At 41.4% G+C, this 23,988-nt stretch overlaps 1 protein-coding gene and 1 pseudogene across 1 annotated transcript in view; one reads left to right on the top strand and one right to left on the bottom strand.

Annotated features, from left to right (window-relative positions):
• The window catches only part of LOC139317720 (la-related protein 4B-like), a 324,479-nt gene that overhangs the window by 219,435 nt on the left and 81,056 nt on the right, over positions 1–23,988 (bottom strand). The gene's annotated exons all lie outside the window — the stretch shown is intronic.
• LOC139317718 (uncharacterized) lies at positions 1,438–23,057 on the top strand (annotated as a pseudogene).

The following is a 23,988-nucleotide window of genomic DNA, read 5'->3' as shown; positions in this document are numbered from 1 at the left end:
GAGGCCATCAGCCAAACAATGTCGATTGGGGGCCCCCAGGGGGAGAGCATTCTCTGTCGGAGCGCCGACCCTCTGGAATGATTTGCCCACCGAGCTCAGGATAGCCCCGGACCTCCTCTCCTTTCGCCGCAAACTGAAGACGTGGCTCTTCCGTCAAATAAATTGATCTGCTAGGGGTTGCACAAACTGTATTAATTTTAAATATGGTTTTTAAGAGGTTTTTAACTTATTTTGTTATTTTGTGATTTGTATTATTGATTGTTGTTCTAAGCCGCCCTGAGTCCTTCGGGAGAATGGTGGCATATAAATCGCAAAAATAAATAAATAAATAAATAAATAAATAAATAAATAAATAAATAAATAAATAAATAAGCCAGGGGGAGGACTCAAGCGGGGAATTAGTCTGGAATCCTTATGTAGGTATAAGAGGGCAAGGTCCTTGAATGCCGTGATGACTCCCCCAGACTCTTCCACAGAAGAGGCACAGCTGCAGCTGGGAAGCCCAGAGGCTTGGAGTAGAGAGGGCACATAGCTGCAGCTGTACTTCTTTTGTCTCTAGCTCAGCTGGCTGCTTGTCAGTGGAAATAAAAAAGAACTGCCTCCTCCTCTCAATCCGAGAGCATGTAGAGCTGAGAGGAGGCACAACAAAGGTCAGCCAGTCTACTTGGGAGGGGGCTGCCTCACCCCTCTTGATGGGCTGCACCAGGAAGCAGTTATTTAGCTCAGCAAAGGGAGTGAAACAATGCTGGGAACAATATGTCTGTTTCCTTGCTGTGTGTTCTTCAGCTGTCATGATTCTTGCCTTGAACTTCAGATTGTGCCTCTTCAACTCTGGACTTGCCTTGTGCATTTGCCTTTGCACTGTGGACTAGTGTTGGTGTCGAGTAGCAAATCTCGACACACACGTGATGAACCTGATGGCAAGAACCTTACCCATGCAGGGAAGGGGTGTTCAAGAATACATCTGGAGGGGGGTGCGCGTCTAGGAAACACATTGATGGTGATAGGTGACGGACAGTATAGGAAAGAGGAAACCGGGGGGGAGGGGGAACCCAGGCAATCTGCAGCAAAAGCGGCGACGACAGCTGATGACATCATTCACCAGCATTCTCAGCCTTCGAATGGGAGGGGCGGGAGCTAGCGGTATATTCAAAGATGCTACAGCTGTAAACTCATTTACAACGCCTATAAAACTGCAGCAACTGAGCAGCCAGCTAACTCCGTCTTTGAGCTGAAGTCACAGCGTCAGCGTTTTCTGTAAGACCGTCGTGTTAGCCGAGATTAAACCCTGGGTTGTATTAGCCAATTCCGTGTCTGTGTTGTGCTTTACCCAGCTTCAGACAGACGGTTCCTGGAACGCTGAGAGAAAGACGGAGTTCCTCATGATTTCTTTGCTCTCCATTGGGGCGGAACGACAACAGGCAGCTGATAGGAGAGATGGCAGAAGGGGCAACGGACGGAGCATCTATGCCGGATTTGGAGGTGCTGGAGGGGGCTGAGAAGACAGAGAAAGGTGCGGAAGGGACGGTGGAGTGTGAATTGCCGGTAGTTCACCCTAAACAGCGAGTGGCTCAAGCAGAAGAGAAGAAAGGGGCCCAGGACTCTTTGGGAGGAGAAAACGCTCCCACCTCTTCTGGACATTGGTGGCACAGCTCCTCCTTACTTGGGAAGCAGGGTTTACAAGCACCAACCCCTCCCCCCTTGGGGGTGCAGTGTCAAGGCTGGAGGGAGAGACAGTGGGGAGATGAAGAGGAGGGAGATTGGATTATTCTGCTGGTCCTGGAGCTACCACGATGGATATATTAAGGGATAGATTCAGAGAAGCTAGTTTAAGAGACGCTCCCTCCTGGCAACCATGGGCACCTGGAGCAGACACAGGGGCATGGCAAGGAGTGGGAAGTGGTTCATTGATGGGAGGCTCTTCCGAAACCAGATTCCGTCTCTCTAGCCCCAAATTGAGATTAGACCAGACAAGATATCGCACCAGGGGAGAGGAGTCTGTAAACCCTGAATAAACATCTTCGCTGGGGGGAGCAATGAGAAGTGGGGCTCACCCTCAGGGACAAATCCAACGTGAGAGGGAGGGGGACCCAATAGGTAGGTCCCGGACTGGAACGGGTAGGAGAGCCCATGATGGTGATGGAACCGTTCGAGGCAGAGATCAAGGACCAATGTGAGTGCCAGGCATGTGGCCACCACAGCTACCATGGGCCCCACCCTGGCTGCAAGCTACTTTTGATGGGAACTCTGAACATGTAGCCCTTTTTCTCAGTCAGGTGATGAGTCATATGGACACCTATAGGCATTTTTACCCCTCTCAATGGGCAAGAGTAGTAGCTGTTACTACGGTCTTGACGGGTGAAGCAGCAGACTGGGTGGCTGGCTTGCATAATAAACATGCTAGGGAGTTAGCTGACCTTGGGCCTTTCTTGGAGGCCCTTCGTAGACGGTTTGAAGATGACGCCTGTGCCCAGGCTGCTACCGAGGGGGAGTTGATGTCGTTGAGACAAAGGGGCCGTGCAGCGAAGGACTACGTACAGGAGTTCCGCAAAAAAAGGGCCTGGTGGCTCAGCAGACTAAAAAAGCATTGTGATTAACACCAGCTGTCTGCAATTACTGTAAATTTGAATCTCACCAGGCTCAAGGTTGACTCAGCCTTCCATCCTTTCTAAGGTAGGTTAAATGAGGACCCAGTTTGTGGGGGCAATAAGCTGATTTTGTATAAATATACAAAAGTATGAAGGCTATTGCTTAACACATTGTAAGCCGCCCTGAGTCTACGGAGAAGGGCGGCATATAAATCAAATTAAAAAAAAAAAATAGCTGGACGATTGAGAGGCTGGCCCGAACGCATGTTAGTACATCAGTTCCACATGGGCCTCGATAGGGAATTACGGCAAGCCTGTGTGTACCGAGGATTGGGGACCAGCTTAGCGGAATGGTATAGGTCTGCAGTAGAGCTTGACATCGGCTTGAAAGAGTTTTGTTCCAACGTGGAAAAGCCAAGTCAACCCCGTAGACTGCCGGAGAGACCACCAGCAGGGCGGGGGGTGGGTAGACCCTACATACCGACAAATATCAAGCCAGCAATCAATCAACAACGCACTTTTCGCTGTTTTCGATGTGATCAGGAGGGTCATCGAGCAGTGGACTGTCCCCTTCCCCCCATTCGGGTGTCAACCCCACAAGCAGCAGTGCCAGGGAGACGACCAAAGCCACAAGCACAAGTGACCCAGGAGAGGTCTCGAATAGTGGCCCAATCACCGGGCATTGAGCCAGAGGTACGTGAGGGAGGCGGTTACCGTTCCAGACCAGCTCGATTACCAACCCAGATGGAAGCTGCAGAGGAAGAAGAGGAGGCACAAGACCCTATGGTATGTGCTCCCATATGTCCTTTCATAATCCCGATGACGTTAAAAAATACCCAAACGGGTAAGGAGGTACAACAGGGAGCATTGACACCGGGTGTACACGTTGTTTGTTAAGGCAGTCGATAGCGGATAACCTGGGTCTTCGTATTGTTCAGTTGCGAAAGCCCATAGTGTTTGAACAAATGGACGGCTCAGTACTAGGAGGACAGCCAGCCACCCATGTCACTGAACCAGTACGACTTGAATTTGGACAACATTGGAAATTAATACGGTTTGTAGTGGTTGGGGCCATGACTGAGCCCATTTTGGGACTCTCCTGGCTGGATAAATGGAAACCCACTATTTGGTGGGAGGATGGGTATTGTAAAGTAAGGATTGCAGTGGGTCCTGAACCCTTGGAGAGTACTCACGGAGCGGTTGGGAAGAAAATGCCTCTGCCACTTCCAGTAGGGGTTCCAGATATATACAGGGATTTGGTGCGAGTATTCAGTGAGAAGGAGTGTGAGTCCCTTCCACCTCATCGCAACACTGACTGTGCCATAGAATTAAAACCGGGTGCCAGGCTTCCAAAGCCACGGATGTATTCGATGGCCCCTCATGAACTGAAAGAGTTAAGAAGCTATATTGATAAAACCCTCGCCAGAGGATTTATTAAACCTAGTAGGTCTCATATGGCGGCACCAGTATCATTCAAGGAAAAGAAAGATGGTGGGTTGTGATTATGTGTTGATTTTAGAGATTTGAATGCGGTTTGCATGGAGCCGCTATATCCGTTACCACTCATGACCGATTTGATGGCGGCCTTAGCAACTGGTAAGATTTTTACCAAACTAGACCTAAGAGAGGCATATTACAGGGTCCATATCCATGAAGGTGATGAGTGGAATACCACCTTTAACTGTCCTCTCGGCAGTTATGTTTCAGGTGATGCCGTTCGGTCTGCAGGGCGCCCCTGCTGTTTTTATGCAGCTTATCAACGAAGTGCTCCATGACCATTTGTATAGGGGTGTTCTTGTTTACTTAGATGATATCTTAATTTATTCTAATATGATGGAGGAACGTGTACACCTAGTAAGACAAGTCCTGACTAAATTATTGAGGGCTCGACTGTTTGTGAAACTGTCAAAATGCGAGTTTCACAAAACAGAAATTGATTATTTGGGCTTTAGGATTACAGGTAAAGGTATAGAAATGGATCCCAACAAGGTTAGAGCAGTGTTGGAGTGGCAGGCACCGAGAACCTGGAAGCAGTTACAAAGCTTTCTGGGTTTTGCCAATTTTTACAGGCAATTTATTCCATCTTTTGCCCAAATAGCTTTACCTCTGACTGATCTTTTGCGAACCAAACATTCCAAACCAGGAAAACCAAACCCAAAGCAGATCATAGAATGGACACAAGCCTGTCAAATAGCATTCGAACAGTTAAAATCCTTATTCGCCCGAGAACCTATCCTGAAACATCCTGACACGTCACAGCCGTTCGTGTTGCAGGCCGATGCCAGTGACGTAGCGGTAGGAGAAGTATTATTACAGAAAGATAACCAGGGGGTGCTTCACCCCTGTGCGTATACCTCCCGAAAATTAACAACCACAGAACGGAATTGGACTGTATGGGAAAAGGAGGCTTACGCCATCAAATGGGCACTCCAGACCTGGAGACATCTTCTAGAGGGCACTAACATACAGTCCGAAGTCTGGACCGATCATAAAAACTTGGAAGCCCTCCATACTCCCCGTAGATTATCACCAAAACAAATCAGATGGGCACAGTATTTTCATCGAATAAGGCTGTATATGTTTATTTTTTTTGGTAAATAAATTCCATTAATCCATTCACAACGTCATGCTCTTCCAGAGGTTTTTGTAAGATTATTGGGCAGTTTCTCTGCCTACAAGATATTATCACAGATGGGAACTTCCGGTGGCTCCGCAGACATCGAGGACGGTCTCCATAGACCGCCAGCCACCCGATCTGTAAAAACCGCCCTGACAGCGCTAAACAGCTGTCCGGCGGTTTGAAAAAACTCTCCTTCGGGCAAAGAAGGAGAGGAGAGTCGGAGGGGGTGGGTAGAGCTCCCCGAAAGTCACTGGATTAATTCCAGGGACTCGGAGGGTGAGAGCTCCCCAGTTCACCCCTCCCATCGCTCCGGATCGCTGGTGCCTCTGTCTTCAGAGCAAGACGTCTGCGTCCAATTCTGCCGGCAAACAGTGAGTTTTAATGATTTCCAACAAGGCAGACAGAGCGGAAGCAAGAGTGCAAGCTTTTTAAGAGAAACAGAACTTAACTCTGTGAATACATTGTTGCAAACGGAGCTCTCTGGAGCTGGAGGCTGTGAGGAAGCCTTTGTTATGGGCGGAAGGGAAAGTGAAAGTTAAAAGGAAACTGCTTGTTAATAGCCCTCTGCCTGAAGAGAAAACTGCTGGGTATTGAGTATAGTTTGAAGAGAGGATTGTTTATTTTGGAAAAACTTTGAAATATACTTTCTAAGACTGTTTACAAGATTTTCTGGCTGTAAAAGGAAAACTTTTTTTAAAATAAAATGGCTGCTAAACTAAAGCCACCAACTTCTAAAGGGGGAGGAGGTTCCCCTGTAGTGACTCAAAAACAACAACTTCCGGCTGATACACAGTCACAAGACCTTAAAGAATTTATAATGGGTGCCCTGAATAATCAGACAGAAATGATGAAAGAATTTTCAGAGGAGTTAAAGAAACTTACAAGTGTGGTGGAGGAAAAACATGATGAAATAAGAGATGACATTGTTTATACAGTTTCAGGATTGGCTACTCACATGTTAAAGATTGAGGAGAGAGTGCAGGAAATTGATGATGCCAACTTGGAGCTTGCAACTAAACTAGGAGAGGTTATGATACAGACAGAGAAAGTGGATGATGAGATGGTTATGTTACAATACAGGTCAATGGAATTTGCCCTGAGGCTGAGAGGTTTGAAAGAAAAGAGTGGTGAAAATTTAAAAGATGTTTGCTCCAATGCTTTAGCAGAGCTGATTTCAGAAAGGCCAGAAGACGTGGCAATTCAAATGGACAAAATTTACAGGGTCAATTCCTGGCTGGCAAAACAAAAGCAGCTACCAAGAGATGTGGTGATCTATTTTACAACAAGGAGAGTTAGAAATGACATCTTGCAAGCGTCTTATAGAAATAAGATTAAAGTGGAAGGACAAGAGCTGGTGGTCCTGAAAGAGCTCCCTCCTAAAATGTTAAGAGACAGAAAGCAGTTTGGCTTTTTGGTGAATGAACTAAGAAACCAGCAACTCCAGTACAGATGGGATGTCCCATTTGGGATAATAGTGACATACGCTGGGCAAAGACATCGTTTAAACACAGTTGGAAAGGCAAAAGATTTTTATGCCAATGTTTTAAAGGCTGGAAGGCCACCCTCACCAGGGGGTGCTAGAAAGCAATTGGAAATTACTCAACAAGAGAAAGATGGAGGGCAACCACAAACTTATGCTCAAGCACTAGCTGGAGGAGCTATTCTGGAAGAAGATCCATTATTGAGTGGGGGTCCACCACCAACCCTTGAGTCATTAACGATGATACAGCTGCCAAAAGATCAACGACTGACAAGAGCTACCTATAAACAACATTTGGCACAACAGCCTCAAGATCCAACTCAACAAGCCCAAAAAACACAAGCAGTGGGAGGAGCTAGGCCGAAGTCTAAAATGGCGGAGGAGGTTCAGCTGATGCTCTCAAAGCTTGGAACGCCCAGAGATGGCAAATAAATTTCTATCTTGGAATGTTAACGGTTTAAATTCTCCACAAAAAAGAAAGAAAATATTTCACTACTTGAAGCAATTTCAGAACGATGTTATTTGTTTGCAAGAAACGCATATTAAATCTTCAGATCAAAAGTACTTGATAAATTCGAAATTAGGTACACATTTTGTGGCATCAGCACCAGAAAAGAAAAATGGCCTAGTTATATATGTTAAAAGAGGCTTAGTGGCCAATTTAATTGAGGCTGACACTCAAGGTAGATATATTGCAATTGAATTAACAACACAGAATGGGAAGCTGCTTGTAATTGGAGTATACGCACCTAATCAACAACAAGATAAATTTTACAAACTTTTACATACTAAAATATTACAATGGGATTATAGATCTTTATTTCTAATGGGTGATTGGAATGGGGTATTAAATACTCAGAAAGATAAAAAAAGTCTTTCCAAGATTTCCACGCGTGCCAAGTTGCCTAAATCTTTTTTTGATATTTTGGAGGATATGGAGCTTAGAGACATTTGGAGAGAAAGGAACGTATTGGAGAGCGATTTTACTTTTTTCTCAGATAGGCACCAATCTTTTTCGAGGATTGATTTTATATTAACTACAAACGATCTTTTTTCTAGGGTGAAGAGTACGAAGATATGTCCAAGAACTTTAACTGATCATAGCCCGGTTTGGGTGGAACTAGAGCAGGAGAGAGGGGAAAGGAGGTCTTGGAGGTTAAATGAGAATTTATTCAGATATGAAGATAATTTGTGTGAGCTTAAAAAACAAATGAAAGAATTTTTTATTAATAATATGAACAAAGGAACTTCGATGGAGATGGTATGGGATGCGTGTAAGGCTTATATGAGAGGAACATTAATCTTTTTGAATAATAAATATAGATTAAAACAACAAAATAGACGGAAAGAGATAGAGGAGGAAATTAAAAAGAAAGAACAATTGCTTATAACTAACCCGGGAGATAAAAAGGCAAAAGATATGATTAATATTTTAAGAGAGCAATTTAATATGTTAATGGCGGGGCAAGTAGCAACCAGCATACAATATGCCAGACATAACACATTTTGTAATGCTAATAAACCTGGGAGATGGTTGGCTTACACGATGAGGAAAAAACAGAAATCACGTATTATAGACAAGATAGAATTTAGAGGTAAAGAGATTTATCAACAGAATTTAATAAAAAAGGCTTTTTTGGAGTTTTATACAAAATTATATGCTAAAGATGCAATTCAAGATGTTGATATTGATAGATATTTAAAGATGGAGATTCCCGAATTAACGTTGGAACAGAGAGAGAGATTGAATCAGCCAATAACTTCTGAGGAAATTGTTGGGGCAATTAAACAATTAAAAATAGGTAAGGCTCCGGGAACAGATGGACTAACAGCTGTTTATTATAAACATTTACAATCCGAAATGTTAGAACCACTAAAAATTTTATTTAATAAAATACAAGTAGGAGGAGGAGTACCACCTTCTTGGAAAACAGCCTTTGTTTCACTAATTCTAAAGGAGGATCAAAATTCCATTAAACCGGAGAATTTCAGGCCAATTTCACTTCTGAATACTGATTATAAGATTTTTGCTAAAATATTAGCTAATAGATTAATGCCAGTTATGCAACAAATAATTCACAATGATCAATCAGGGTTTATAAAAGGTAGACAAATGAGATACAATGTTAGACAAATTGTAAACTTACTGGAATATTTGGAAAAAAATAATCAAGTCCCTGCAGCGTTTATATTTTTGGATGCAGAGAAGGCATTTGATCGTTTGAACTGGCAATTTTTGTTTAAAATAATAGAGAAAATGCACTTTGGGGAATATTTTACACAATCAATTAGAGCGATATACCAGCAGCAAACAGCACAAATCATAGTTAATGGAGGTTTAACAGAGGCTTTTAAAATTGAGAAAGGAACAAGACAGGGGTGTCCTCTGTCCCCACTATTATTTATTTTGACTTTGGAGGTACTATTGAATAAGATACGTGATTCAGAAAAATTGAAGGGTATTGTAATTAGACAACAAGATTATAGATTAAGAGCCTTTGCAGATGATTTGGTTATTACTTTATCTCAACCTATAGAGTCGGCTCCATATATATTGGATATAATTGATCAATATGGGAAAGTATCAGGATTTAAAGTTAATTCACATAAGACAAAGATGATAGTTAAAAATATGACTACATTTGAAAGAGACAAACTAGCAAGATTAACAGATTTTGAAATAGTTAAAAAGGTTAAATATCTAGGGGTATACATAGCAGCTTCAAATACAAAATTATACAAAAACAATTATGAGGTACTTTGGCAGAAGGTACAGAAGGATATGGAAAATTGGAAAAAATTACAGTTGTCTTTATTGGGAAGAATTGCAGCAATTAAAATGAATGTTTTACCAAGATTTTTATTTCTGTTCCAAATGATACCTGTGCTTAAGAAAGATGAAAATCTGAGAGGATGGCAGAAAGGTGTTAATACTTTTATTTGGGCTGGGAAAAAACCCAGAATAAAAATGAAAATTATACAAGATACACGGGAAAGAGGGGGTCTTAAAATGCCTAATTTAAGATTACATTATGAAGCAGCGGTTTTATCACAAATCAGTGATTGGTTTAATTTAACTGAGGGGAGAATTTTGAATTTAGAAGGTTATGATTTGTTATATGGATGGCATGCCTATTTGTTATATGATAAAAAAGTGGATAAAGTATTTAAGGTTCATATATTAAGAAATGCTTTGTTAAGGGTTTGGAAAAAATATCAATATAAGTTAAATTATAAGATACCTTTATGGGCAAATCCTAGACATGCAATAGAAAATATAAGTATAGAACAAAAACAGGAGGTGATTACTTATAAAGAGCTTCTTATTATGGAAAGGGGGGTAATGTATTTGAAATCTTTAGATACACTGAGAGAAGAAGGTATAATTTATACATGGTTTCAGTATGGTCAACTTCAAGCTAGATGGAAGGAAGATCAAAAAACTGGCTTTGTGCTAAATGAGGAGAATTTGGTTAAACAAATTAGAGATCAAAAACAAATGCATATTAAAAGGTTGTATAGTGCTTTACTGGAAATAGATTCTGAGACTGAATTGGTTAAAGACTGTATGATTAAATGGGCACAAAACTTTTAAGAGCCAGTAATGATGGAAACTTGGGAAAAGATTTGGATTAGAAATGTGAAATTTACACAAGCACAAAATTTAAGAGAAAATTTTTATAAAATGTTTTATAGATGGCACTTAGATCCTAAAAAATTATCATGTATGTATTCTAATGTGCAAGCTAAATGTTGGAGATGTGACTGTGATGATGCAACTTATTATCATATATGGTGGACTTGTAGAAAAATCAAAGCATTTTGGATAAAGATTTGGTGGGTGATGCAGAATATTCCTAAAAAGAGATTGAAATTTACTCCACAGTTGTTCTTACTGGGTATAACTATGGTAAGGTGACCAGATTTTAACATTGGTAAAGAGGGACATTGTGGGCGTGGCTTATTTTGTGGGCGTGGCTAGCTGGTCATGTGACTGGGTGGGCGTGGCTAGCTGGTCATGTGACCGGGTGGCCATAGGGTAAGGTGAACAGATTTTAACATTGGTAAGAAGGACACCATTGTGGGCGTGGCTTATTGTGTGGGCGTGGCTTGGAGGCCATGTGACTGGGTGGGCGTGGCTACCTGGTCATGTGACCGGGTGGCCATGGCTATGTGTATAGGGACTACTCAGAGGGCTGAAAAGTCATTTCTGACAGGTCCTCACACTTTTGACTGGTCCTCACACTTATGACCATCCTCACATTTATGCCCGTGCAGCATTCTTAACAACCATGTCACTCATTTCACAACTGCTTCTCTTCAACAAGGTGACAAGATAGGGCAAAAATGTAAAATGTGAGGACAGTCGTAAGTTCGAGGACTGGTCAAAAGTGTGAGGACCAGTCAAAAATAACTTTTTCAGCCCTCTGAGTAGTCCATATGCACAAAAGGACTAACCAGAGGGCTGAAAAAAGTCATTTCTGACAGGTCCTCGCACTTTTGACTGGTCCTCACACTTATGACCATCCTCACATTTATGCCCATGCAGCATTCTTAACAACCATGTCACTCATTTCACAACTGCTTCTCTTCAACATGGTGACAAGATAGGGCAAAAATGTAAAATGTGAGGACAGTCGTAAGTTCGAGGACTGGTCAAAAGTGTGAGGACCAGTCAAAAATAACTTTTTCAGCCCTCTGAGTAGTCCATATGCACAAAAGGACTAACCAGAGAGCTGAAAAAAGTCATTTCTGACAGGTCCTCGCACTTTTGACTGGTCCTCACACTTATGACCATCCTCACATTTATGCCCGTGCAGCATTCTTAACAACCATGTCACTCATTTCACAACTGCTTCTCTTCAACATGGTGACAAGATAGGGCAAAAATGTAAAATGTGAGGACAGTCGTAAGTTCGAGGACTGGTCAAAAGTGTGAGGACCAGTCAAAAATAACTTTTTCAGCCCTCTGAGTAGTCCATATGCACAAAAGGACTAACCAGAGAGCTGAAAAAAGTCATTTCTGACAGGTCCTCGCACTTTTGACTGGTCCTCACACTTATGACCATCCTCACATTTATGCCCATGCAGCATTCTTAACAACCATGTCACTCATTTCACAACTGCTTCTCTTCACCATGATGACAAGATAGGGCAAAAATGTAAAATGTGAGGACAGTCATAAGTTCGAGGACTGGTCAAAAGTGTGAAGACCAGTCAAAAATAACTTTTTCAGCCCTCTGAGTAGTCCATATGCACAAAAGGACTAACCAGAGAGCTGAAAAAAGTCATTTCTGACAGGTCCTCGCACTTTTGACTGGTCCTCACACTTATGACCATCCTCACATTTATGCCCATGCAGCATTCTTAACAACCATGTCACTCATTTCACAACTGCTTCTCTTCACCATGATGACAAGATAGGGCAAAAATGTAAAATGTGAGGACAGTCATAAGTTCGAGGACTGGTCAAAAGTGTGAGGACCAGTCAAAAATAACTTTTTCAGCCCTCTGAGTAGTCCATATGCATTAAAGGATTACAGCAATAGAGAGGGATGAAGGAATGGAAATTAGAGTAGGAGTAAGGGTAAGAGAGGGAGGAAGAGAGGAGGAGAAGGAGAAAGAAAGAGGAAGTAGGGAGGAGAAAAAGAGGGTGGGGGGAAGAGAAAGTAAGAAGGAAAGAAAAGAGAGAGGTGGTAGGTTTGAGGAGAAAGATTGCTGTACAATAAAAAAGATGAAAGGGAAGAAAGCCAACCCCAAGCAAATATAAAGATATTAAGATAAAGAATGAATTGTTAAACTTTAAAGAATAAAAGAGAACAAATATGAATAAATAGCAATAATTAGAAACACACATACAAACATACAATGTATTTTCTTTGAACAGAATATTTGGCTGGTTCACAAATTTAAACAGCGTTTAGTCATTTCAATTAAATTTACAATTTCTATATTTCCTTTTTGCCATATTTATTCCTCATCTATTTTTTTAAAAAAACAATATTACCCTTCATCCTCATCTCTAATCTTAATCAAATTCAATTTTTCCCTTCTATTCTATATTATACCCCTTCCCATTGTCATCTATTTTTATATCCATCCTCACATTGTTTAATTATGTAATTATGTAATACAGTTGTTTAATACAAATTCAACATTTTAATATAAATCAATTAGTTATAAAACTATCTTTTTTGTATATTAATCAATATGAACATGAATATTCCAATTATTTCCATGCAATCCAATTTCTTACAAATCAATTAATTATATTTACCAATAATAATAAACCAAATAATTTCTCCCATATATTCCTCCGAACCACAACTTAACCATTTCTGCTTTCAACACAATATACAATTAATAGTATCTCAATTATTACAATTCCCTAGTTAAATACAGCTTTTTTTCCTTTGTGTTTTAAAATCTTGAACTCTCCTCCTAAATTTCCCATTGTTTGCAGTTTTTCACCTACCTTTTTTGGGGAGGAAAAATAAAAATAAAAATAAATCTCTCTCTGCCTCATTTTGTCACGTTGCACCAAAGATCCTGGTTTCGTTTTCGTTTCTGCAGCTTAGCTAGGGGAAAAAAAAACTGCTTCACACTGATTGCCTGTAGGGCGGCCCTTTGAAGCCCCGGGCAAGAGTTTAAACAGTTTTTTTTTCTTCTAGCCATCAGCTGGGGCTCAAGAAAAATCGGGACTTTTTTGAAACGCCGCGGGACGCGGGACAAATTGCTCAAAAGCGGGACTGTCCCGCCAAAAGCGGGACGTCTGGTCACCTTAAACTATGGACTGTACAGTTGCAGAGACTAAATTGATTTTGAACTTGATAACAGCAGCAAGATTGCTGGTAGCACAACATTGGAAGAAGGACTTTTTGCCTACTATTGAAGATTGGATATTGAAAGTAACTAATTTAGCTGAAATGGCTAAAATTTCAGCATATCTGAAGGATCACACACAAGAAAGGTACATACAGGACTGGAGAAGATGGATTGATTATATACAAAATAAGTATCAGACCAAAAAATATCAAATAGCTTATGAATGATTTTTTTTTATTTGTATAAGTGTTATATAAGTGATATTAGATGTATTATGTTTAAGAAATAGGATTTTATATATGGGGGGTTAAGAATTTTTTTTTATAGGGGTGTTAGTTTAATGATTGGTTATGCAATTTAGATTATTGTTAAAGATCAATAGAAATACCTTGTGTTCTGCTCTGGGAAGTCGGGGAGGGGGAGGGGGGGTTGGGGGGGTTGGGGGGGGTTGTGGGGAAAATATGTTTGTTTTTAAAACTTTTTCAATAAAAAAAATAAAATAAAATAAAATAAAAAGATATTATCACAGATGCTTGGTTTACTTTTGCAGTTCTCAAAACTGAATTTGACTCAGCAGAGATCACATGCCTCTTCTTCACAACAAAAATGTTATAACATGAACAGAGTTGAGAAAAAGACCTTAATCCTATTGTTCTACAAACCTATGAATACAGAATCAACCCCTTCAGTGCTAAATTTCAAGAAGTTCAGTGAATAGAATAGAAACAATATTTTTCTGATTGTTTGGAGTGGAATAGATCTGCACAAGAAGAAAGTGAAACTAAGTGTGAGGAGGAAGGGGCAAGCAGACAAGCAGTACAAAATGAAAGTGAAACTTTCTGAGCACAATACTGCACAGCCACAGACAGACAAGTCTTTGGATCTTTTTGTGTGTATGACCTGAGGTTTATCACATTCTTGCCTTGGAGGAAAAAACCTATAATGGCGGCAGGCCGTAAAAGAGACCCAGTTTGGCAATATTTTAATGAAGTTCCTTTACCTATCGGTAAGGCAGGCATACGTGCAAACTGCAAACACTGCAACAAAGAAATGCAAGGCCTGGTGGCCCGAATGAGGCAACATCATGAGAAGTGCTGTGATGAAGATGACCAAAGAAACACATTTGAACAGGCAGGATCTTCAGGTTGGTAAACATTTTTATTGAATCATATTTCTAAAGACTGCCTTGAACTGTCATGTTTGAGCAAAATTATATTTCTTATTATTACTGCATGTTACTGTCATTTGGTACAGTTATGAAGAAAAGCAAATATTCCTTTTGGGGCAGTGCTGTGTACAATAAGCAGAAATTGTATAAACAATAAAATAACAGCATTGACTTTTTTGTTTAGGGGAATTCATGGATTCTGGAAACTATCCACCTTCAAGATCACCATCCTCCTGTTCTACAGTTTCAGAGTTATCCATCCAGGATAGTGCTTCATTAGCATCATCATCATCAGACACCCACAGCCACATATCACTATCACCTAAAAGAAAGAAAAAACCCTTCCCTCCTGGAACCACCATAGATAAATTTGTGACAAAAACTAGCAGATTAGAAAAAGAGTTAATTGATGAAAAAATTGCCCAGTTTGTTTATGCAATGAACTCTTCTTTCCGTCTGACTGAGAACCCACATTTCATTAATATGGTTCAGTCACTGAGACCAGGATACAGTCCACCCAGCAGAGCAGATGTTGCAGGGAAACTGCTGGATAAAGTGTATGACAGAGAAATGGAGCAATGTGCAACAGCTCTGGAGGGTAGAATTGTTAACCTAAGTATTGATGGGTGGAGTAATGTCCACAATGATCCTATTGTATGTGCTTGTATAACAACAAAAGAAGGGAAAGTCTTCCTTGCACAAACAATTGATACGTCAGGAAATGCACACACAGCAGAATACTTACAAGAAGTGGCAGTAAAAGCTATAATAAAATGTGAACAAAAATTCAAATGTCTAGTATGCAGTTTGGTCACAGACAATGCTGCAAATGTATCCAAGATGAGAAGAAATTTAGAAGAGCAGGAAGGGAATACAAAGCTAATAACATATGGTTGCAGTGCTCATTTGCTGCACCTCTTAGCCAAAGACTTAAGTATTCCAGAAATAAAGACTAATGTTGTTGAAATTGCTAAATACTTCCGTAACAATCATTTTGCTGCAGCAGCTCTGAAAAGGATGGGTGGAACCAAGCTAACGCTCCCACAAGATGTTAGATGGAACTCTGTGGTGGACTGTTTTGAGCAGTATATCAAGAACTGGCCTATTCTGATGACAGTTTGTGAAGAAAATCGAGATAAAATAGATGGCACTGTCACAGCCAAAATCCTCAACATTGGGCTTAAGAGAAATGTTGAACATATGCTGAGCATCCTGAAACCCATCTCTGAAGCTTTAAACAAAATACAGAAAAATAGCTGTTTTATTGCTGATGCTGTTGAAATTTGGAAGGAACTGAGTGAACACTTAAAAACAGAACTACACATGGACAGAATTAAATTACAAACATTAAAAAAACGAATGGGACAAGTACTGTCTCCAGCTCATTTTTTGGCAAATATTGTCAATATCCAGTATCAGGGTCAAAACTTAAGTGCTGAGGAAGAGGAGTTAGCTATGACATGGGTAACCAGCAATCATCCATCTGTAATGCCAACTATAATAAACTTCAAAGCTAAGGGGGAGCCGTTCAAGAAATACATGTTTGCTGAAGATATTTTAAAGAAAGTCACACCAGTGAACTGGTGGAAGTCACTTAAGCACTTGGATTTAGAGACTGTTCAAGTAATGATTTCACTTTTAACAGCAGTAGCTTCTTCTGCAGGCGTTGAAAGAATATTCTCTTCCTTTGGACTCATTCATTCTAAATTGAGAAATCGTTTGGGACCGGAAAAAGCAGGAAAGCTTGTTTTTCTTTTCCAGATTATGAACAAAGAAGAAGATGAAGATGACGAGTGAGCTACAGAGGACAGTATGTAAGTTTTTCATGTGTAGGCTGGGCTGACAGTCTAAGTTTCTTAAAATATATATATTTTGTTTAGCCAAATTAGTTAACAAACATGGATGTTTGTTTAAGCAAATAACATATGCTGTAATGTTATTGTTTCAGTTGAATAAATCTATTTAAATTGTTATTATTAAGGTAATTATTTTTCTCCTTCCTAAGTACAACAGAAAAGTTGTCCAAATATGAATGATTAACCTATTAAACTGGGGATAAAAAAACTAATATGAAAAGTTGTTATTCTAAAAATCTTCATCTACTTGCATATTAAAGTTATACCAGCAAGAATTAGTCTTTATGTAGAAAACTATGATTTACATCAAGCCTTACTGACTAGTGATTTAAATCGGTTTGATTTAAATCAAATCCACCCTGGACTGTTAAAGCAGTGTCACGATGTGAAAACTGCAGGGCACTTTGGCTTTGTAAAAACATTGCATCTGGCACGTCAGCAGTTTTGGTGGCCAAAGATGCGGTCTCAAATAGAAGCCTATGTACGGGGTTGTCCCATTTGTGCACAAACTAAACCGGCCCCAGGTAAACCCTTCGGTCTTCTCCAAGAAGTAGCAGATCCACAGTGTCCATGGGATGAGGTAGCAATGGACTTTATCGTCGAACTACCAAAGAGTGATGGGTGTACGGTTATATGGACCATACTTGATCTGTTTTCAAAACAGGCGCATTTTGTACCATGTAAAGGCTTACCTTCAGCAAGGCGTCTAGCAAAACTATTTGTACAACATGTGTACCGCATACATGGTGCACCCAAAAGAATCATATCAGATAGGGGACCCCAATTCACCGCTTGCTTTTGGAGAGCATTTTTGCAACGGATAGGTACCAATCAGGGACTTAGTTCCGCCTTTCACCCGAACACTAATGGGGCAGCCGAACGGGCCAATGCTATGATAGAAAGATATTTACAATCATACGTCTCCTACCAGCAAAACGATTGGGTCGACCTTCTTCCGTTTGCGGAAGCAGCATACAATAACACTATACACAGTAGTACAGGGTACACACCTTTCCAAGTAGTATTGGGTAAAGAATTTCCTGCCATTCCCGAACTAGATAGCCAAGTACCGAACCAATACAAACCCCGATTGGATAGAAAAAATAAATAGAAACTGGCCACACATAAAAATTGCTTTAACCAAGGCATCCAAAGAATATAAAAAATATGCTGATAAAAGGAGACGTGATACCCCACCCTTCCGGGTGGGAGATAGAGTATATTTGTCCACCAAATATATTAAACTGCGAATACCAAGTAGGAAACTGGGTCCGAAGTATATAGGCCCTTTCATTATTATTAAAATAATAAAACCAGTAACAGTACAGTTAAAACTACCACCTTTGTTAAGTCGAATACACCCCGTATTCCATAGTAGCCTCCTTAAACCAGCAAATAACATACGGATAACAGCTAATTGTCCAGGACCTATAAAAGGTAACACGTATGAGGTGGAAACAATACTTGATTCAAAAATAAGGCATGGAACACTTAGATATTTAGTGAGATGGAAAGGATATCCTGATACAGATGCGTCATGGGTACGTAGCGAGGACCTAAACGCTCCATGATTGTTAAAACAATTTCATAGAAAGCACCCAGACAAACCAGGAAATGCGGCAGGTAACAGATAATCAATGTCTTTGTTCTCACCCCTGCAGGAGGAAACCTGGGGGGGGGGGCAGCATGTCGAGCAGCAAATCTCCTTGACACACACGTGATGAACCTGATGGCAAGAACCTTACCCATGCAGGGAAGGGGTGTTCAAGAATACATCTGGATTCAGCAACAAAGCACGGTGGAGGGGGGTGCACGTCTAGGAAACACATTGATGGTGATAGGTGATGAACGGTATAGGAAAGAGGAAACCAAGGGGGGGGGGGAACCCAGGCAATCTGCAGCAAAAGCGGCAACGACAGCTGATGACATCATTCACCGGCATTCTCAGCCTTCGAATGGGAGGGGCGGGAGCTGGCGGTATATTCAAAGATGCTACAGCTGTAAACTCATTTACAACGCCTATAAAACTGCAGCAACTGAGCAGCCAGCTAACTCCGTCTTTGAGCTGAAGTCACAGCGTCAGCGTTTTCTGTAAGACCGTCGTGTTAACCGAGATTAAACCCTGGGTTGTATTAGCCAATTCCGTGTCTGTGTTGTGCTTTACCCAGCTTCAGACAGACGGTTCCTGGAACGTTGGCTTCTTTTGAGTAGCCTGTTGAACTCATTGGGGTGGGCTGATGCTGGCTGGGGTATATTAATTCAGGCTTAGAAGCCTTAATAAAGACTCCTAACACCTGTGGGTTGTGTATCAGCAGGATAGCACAGCTGTAGAACCTTATCTAGTGTGGCCCAGGTGCAAAATGCCAATCTGGGAAGACTACTGCAAAATAGGTATTGAACAATACAATAGCTACTTTGAAGTCTTCATGTATAGACCTGGTTGTTCACACCTGACAGCATTTCTCCCACATAGCTTGTCTCAGTACTTAGAAATGTATCTTTTATTAAAAAAGGGAACCCAAGCTTTCCAAAATGACACTGTTTGGCTCATGCCACCTGATCATCCTAAGAAATTCTGTTCCTCCTATCTAATTATTAGTTAAATAATGTGTTACCCGAGGTAAGATGGGTGGCCAATAAATTTTATAAATAAATAAATACATTAAAATACTGACATTTGAAAAACATAGGCTTTGCATGGTACAATTACTCAAGGAATATTCTAGACACCCTCATTTCAAAATGTGGTGTAAAACAATGCTATTAAAAACAATAAAGTCTGTACTGTACACATGTATAAAAGCCAATCTTCTCAGCATCCAGCAACAATGTATATACTGAAAGTTCTATAGCAGAATTCTCCAACCTTTCTGGCATTGCGGACTGGCAAGGGATGTTGAAAGACGGAATAGTTCTGCATGAATGGTGGGCAAGTGCGTGCGCAGGTATGCTTACCTGCTGCTCACCTAAGTGGGGATGCGCGTACTCACCTGCCATTTCCGTGGCCTAGTTCTGAATGTCTCAAGACCCGGTAGTGGGCCACAGCCAAGGGGTTGGGGACCCCTGCTCTATAGCAAACAACTTGGCCTTTAATGCCTTCCTATACAATAAAAAGGAGAGCATTACCTAGTAGTGTGTGGGGAAGGAATCCCAAATACAGTAGATACTGGATATACAGGTGAAACTCGAAAAATTAGAATATCGTGCAAAACTTCATTTATTTCAGTAATGCAACTTAAAAGGTGAAACTAATATATGAGATAGACTCATTACATGCAAAGCGAGATAGTTCAAGCCTTGATTTGTCATAATTTTGATGATTATGGCTTACGGTTCATGAAAACCCCAAATTCACAATCTCAGAAAATTAGAATATTACATGAAATCAATAAAACAAGGGTTGTACGTAGAACAATATCGGACCTCTGAAAAGTATAAGCATGCATATGTACTCAGTACTTGGTTTGGGCCCCTTTTGCATCAATTACTGCCTCAATGCAGCATGGCCTAGCTGTTCGACTATGGGGAGGCTGATTAGGCATCTGGTGAAGTCTGTGGCACTGCTGAGGTGTTATGGAAGACCAGGATGCTTCAATAGCGGCCTTCAGCTCTTCTGCATTGTTCGGTCTCATGTCTCTCATCTTTCTCTTGGCAATGCCCCATAGATTCTCTATGGGGTTCAGGTCAGGCGAGTTTGCTGGCCAATCAAGCACAGTAATCCCATGGTCATTGAACCAGGTTTTGGTACTTTTGGCAGTGTGGGCAGGTGCCAAGTCCTGCTGGAAAATGAAGTCAGCATCCCCATAAAGCTCGTCTGCGGAAGGAAGCATGAAGTGCTCCAAAATCTCTTGGTAGACGGCTGCGTTGACCCTGGACTTAATGAAGCACAGTGGACCAACATCAGCAAATGACATGGCTCCCCAAATCAACACAGACTGTAAAACAAGGGTTGTACGTAGAACAATATCAGACCTCTGAAAAGTATAAGCATGCATATGTACTCAGTACTTGGTTTGGGCCCCTTTTGCATCAATTACTGCCTCAATGAGGCGTGGCATGGATGCTATCAGCCTGTGGCACTGCTGAGGTGTTATGGAAGACCAGGATGGTAGACGGCTGCGTTGACCCTGGACTTAATGAAGCACAGTGGACCAACACCAGCAGATGACATGGCTCCCCAAATCAACACAGACTGTGGAAACTTCACACTGGACTTCAAGCATCTTGCAGTGTGTGCCTCTTCATTCTTCCTCCAGACTCTGGGTCCTTGGTTTCCAAATGAGATGCAAAAGTTGCTCTCATCAGAAAAGAGGACTTTGGACCACTGAGCAACAGACCAGTTCTTTTTTTCTTTAGCCCAGGTAAGACGCTTCTGACGTTGTTTGTTGTTCAGGAGCGGCTTGACGAAGAATACGACATTTGAAGCCCATGTCCAGGATCCGTCTGTGTGTGGTGGCTCTTGATGCACTGACTCCAGCCTCTGTCCACTCCTTGTGAAAGTCCCCAACACTTTTGAATGGCCTTTTCCTGACAATCCTCTCCAGGCTGCTTGTGCACCTTTTTCTTCCACACTTTTCCCTTCCACATAACTTTCTATTAATGTGCTTTGATACAGCACTTTGGGAACATCCAACTTCTTTTGCAATTACCTTTTGAGGGTGTCAATGATGGTTTTCTGCACGACTGTCAGGTCAGCAGTCTTTCCCATGATTGTGATTCCTACTGAACCAGACTGAGAGACCATTTAAAGGCTCAGGAACCCTTTGCAGGTGTTATGGCTTAATCAGCTGATTAGAGTGGGACATTTTGAGCCTAGAATATTGAACCTTTTCACAATATTCTAATTTTCTGAGATTGTGAATTTGGGGTTTTCATGAGCTGTAAGCCATAATCATCAAAATTATGACAAATCAAGGCTTGAACTATCTCGCTTTGCATGTAATGAGTCTATCCCATATATTAGTTTCAACTTTTAAGTTGCATTACTGAAATAAATGAAGTTTTGCACAATATTCTAATTTTTCGAGTTTCACCTGTACCATGGAACACAGTGAAGAGTTATCAAAAAGTGGTGAAAAATATGGCACAAGAGTGACATTACCAAGAATTGGATATCTCTCCTAAATTGATGAAAAAACAAGAAGAAAACTGGTCAGAGAGGCTGCCAAGAGGCATACAGCAACATTGAAGGAGCTGCAGGAATTTCTGGCAAGTACTGGTTGTGTACTACATATGATAAAAATCTCCCATATTCTTCATATGTCTGGGCTGTGGAGTAGGGTGGCAAGATGGAAGCCTTTTCTTACAAAGAAAAATACCCAAGCCCAGCTACAATTTCAAATGCATGTGGGAAAATTTGTTATAATCTGATGAGACCAAGGTTGAATTTTTTGGCCATAATTCCAAAAAGTATGTTTAGCGCAAAAACAACACTGCTCATCACCAAAAGTATACTATACCCACGGTCAAGCATGGTGGTGGCAGCATTATGCTTTGGGGCTGCTTTTCTTCAGCTGGAACTGGGGCTTTAGTCAAGGTGGAGGGAATTATGAACAATGCCAAGTATCAGTCAATTTTGGCACAAAACCTTCAGGCCTTTGTTAAAATGCTGAAGATGAAGAGTAATTCCACCTTTCAACTTGACAATGACCCAAAGCATGTCTTCAAATCAACAGAAGAATGGCTTCAGCAGAAGATCAAAGTTTTGGAATGGCCCAGCCAGAGCCCGGACCTGAATCCAATTGAAAATCTGTGGGGTGGCCTGAAGAGGGTTGTGCACAGGAGACACCCGTGCAATCTGACAGATTTAGAGCGCTTTTGCAAGGAAGAGTGGGCAAAGATTCCCAAGGCAAGATGTGTTGTGGCTCTGACCCCCGAGCCCATCTTATCGGAGGAAGAAGGCTCCGAACATGAAGGAGAGGAGCCGGCCAGGCCTCCCTCTCCAGGCCCCTCCTCTCTGGCTATGCCTCAGGTGTCTGCTGAGGGAGAGATTGGCCAGGAGCCAGGTGTCTCCGATGACAGCGATGACGGTGATACGTCGTTCCTGGATCCACGCCAACGAAGGCGAGGTAAACGTTTGCAGCAGATGAGGAGGCATGCCAGGGATTAAGCTGAGTCACTGGACCACACCCCACAGGCTATATAAGAGAGTGTGGTGGCCATTGAGACTCTGTGACGGACAAAGCTAACTTCTGGCTAGTCACTTTGTACAACACCTGAATCTGCTGAAGGTTTCTGTTTGAGCTGGACTGTTTTTGAAAACTGTGTGTATTTGTTGGTGATTATCTGGTGGAGGAAAACTCCCTCTTCTTGAAGTAAAGCACTTGGCAGACGGTTATCGTATTGCTGCTAAGTTCCTGATAACGAACCTTGTGTGTGCCAAGTAATTCTTTAACCCCCGGCTGGCTGTTTGTGTGTGTGTGGGGACGGGGACAGAACAAGATGTGCCATGCTGTTAGGCTCCTACCCCAAAAGACTGAATTCCATCATAAAATCAAAAGGTGCTTCAACAAAGCATTAGTTTAATGGTGTGCACACTTATGTAACCAAGTTATTTTAAGTTTATTTCCCCCCCTTTTGTTTTAAATTGAATTGTACAGTTCATATGTTATAATAAAGGTGGAAAAATTCTGAAGTGATTTATCTTGGTCTGATTTTTTTACATCTCAAAAACCTCACATTTTAACAGGGGTATGTAGACTTTTCATATTCACTGTAGCTTTACTACCTTTGGGCATTTTAGTTATGGATGACACTCCCATTTTCCATTTCACCTAAGTTGTACAGGTAGTCCTTGACTTACGACCACAATTGAGCCCAAAATTTATGTTGCTGAGACATTTGTTAAGTGAGTTTTGCCCCATTTTATGAACTTTTTGCCACAGTTAAGTGAATCACTGCAATTAAATTAGTAACACAGTTTATTTATTTATTTATTGGTTCGATTTATATGCCGCCCTTCTCCGGAGACTCAGGGCGGCTTACAATGCGTTAAGCAATAGCCTTCATACTTTTGTATATACCTGCTTAGTAGGGCTTTCGGCCCCCCCAAGCAGTGTTCTTTTTTTATACAAAGTCAGTTTATTGGCCCCACAATCCGGGTCCTCATTTTACCTACCTCGGAAGGATGGAAGGCTGAGTCAAACTTGAGCCTGGTGAGATTTCAATGGACGTTGGCTCACCTGAACGTCCCTTTTCTGCTCACTGTGACGACATTCCTACCCCTGGGTATTCCTCACTCCTATTGGTTTGACTGAGTGCCAATCATTTTCCCTCTGTAGCTCGGTCACGCCCACACCGTCTCCGCTCGGGCAGTCTTTTCACGAAGGCGTCCTCCATATCAGACTAATACACCCCAAGGAACAGGTAGACAGAGACCTCCAGACCAGAGGCGGAACGCTAACAGCTGCAGAGGGAACAAATGAGAAACCCCAACCCAAGGCCAGGCGATG

Source organism: Pituophis catenifer, unplaced genomic scaffold, assembly GCF_029215685.1.
Source record: "Pituophis catenifer annectens isolate HBS135680 unplaced genomic scaffold, rPitCat1.0.hap2 SCAF_5, whole genome shotgun sequence".
In the NCBI taxonomy this organism is placed as follows: Eukaryota; Metazoa; Chordata; class Lepidosauria; order Squamata; family Colubridae; genus Pituophis; species Pituophis catenifer.
The sequence above is the reverse complement of the archived record's forward strand: the minus strand, read 5'-3'. Positions and strand labels throughout refer to the sequence as shown.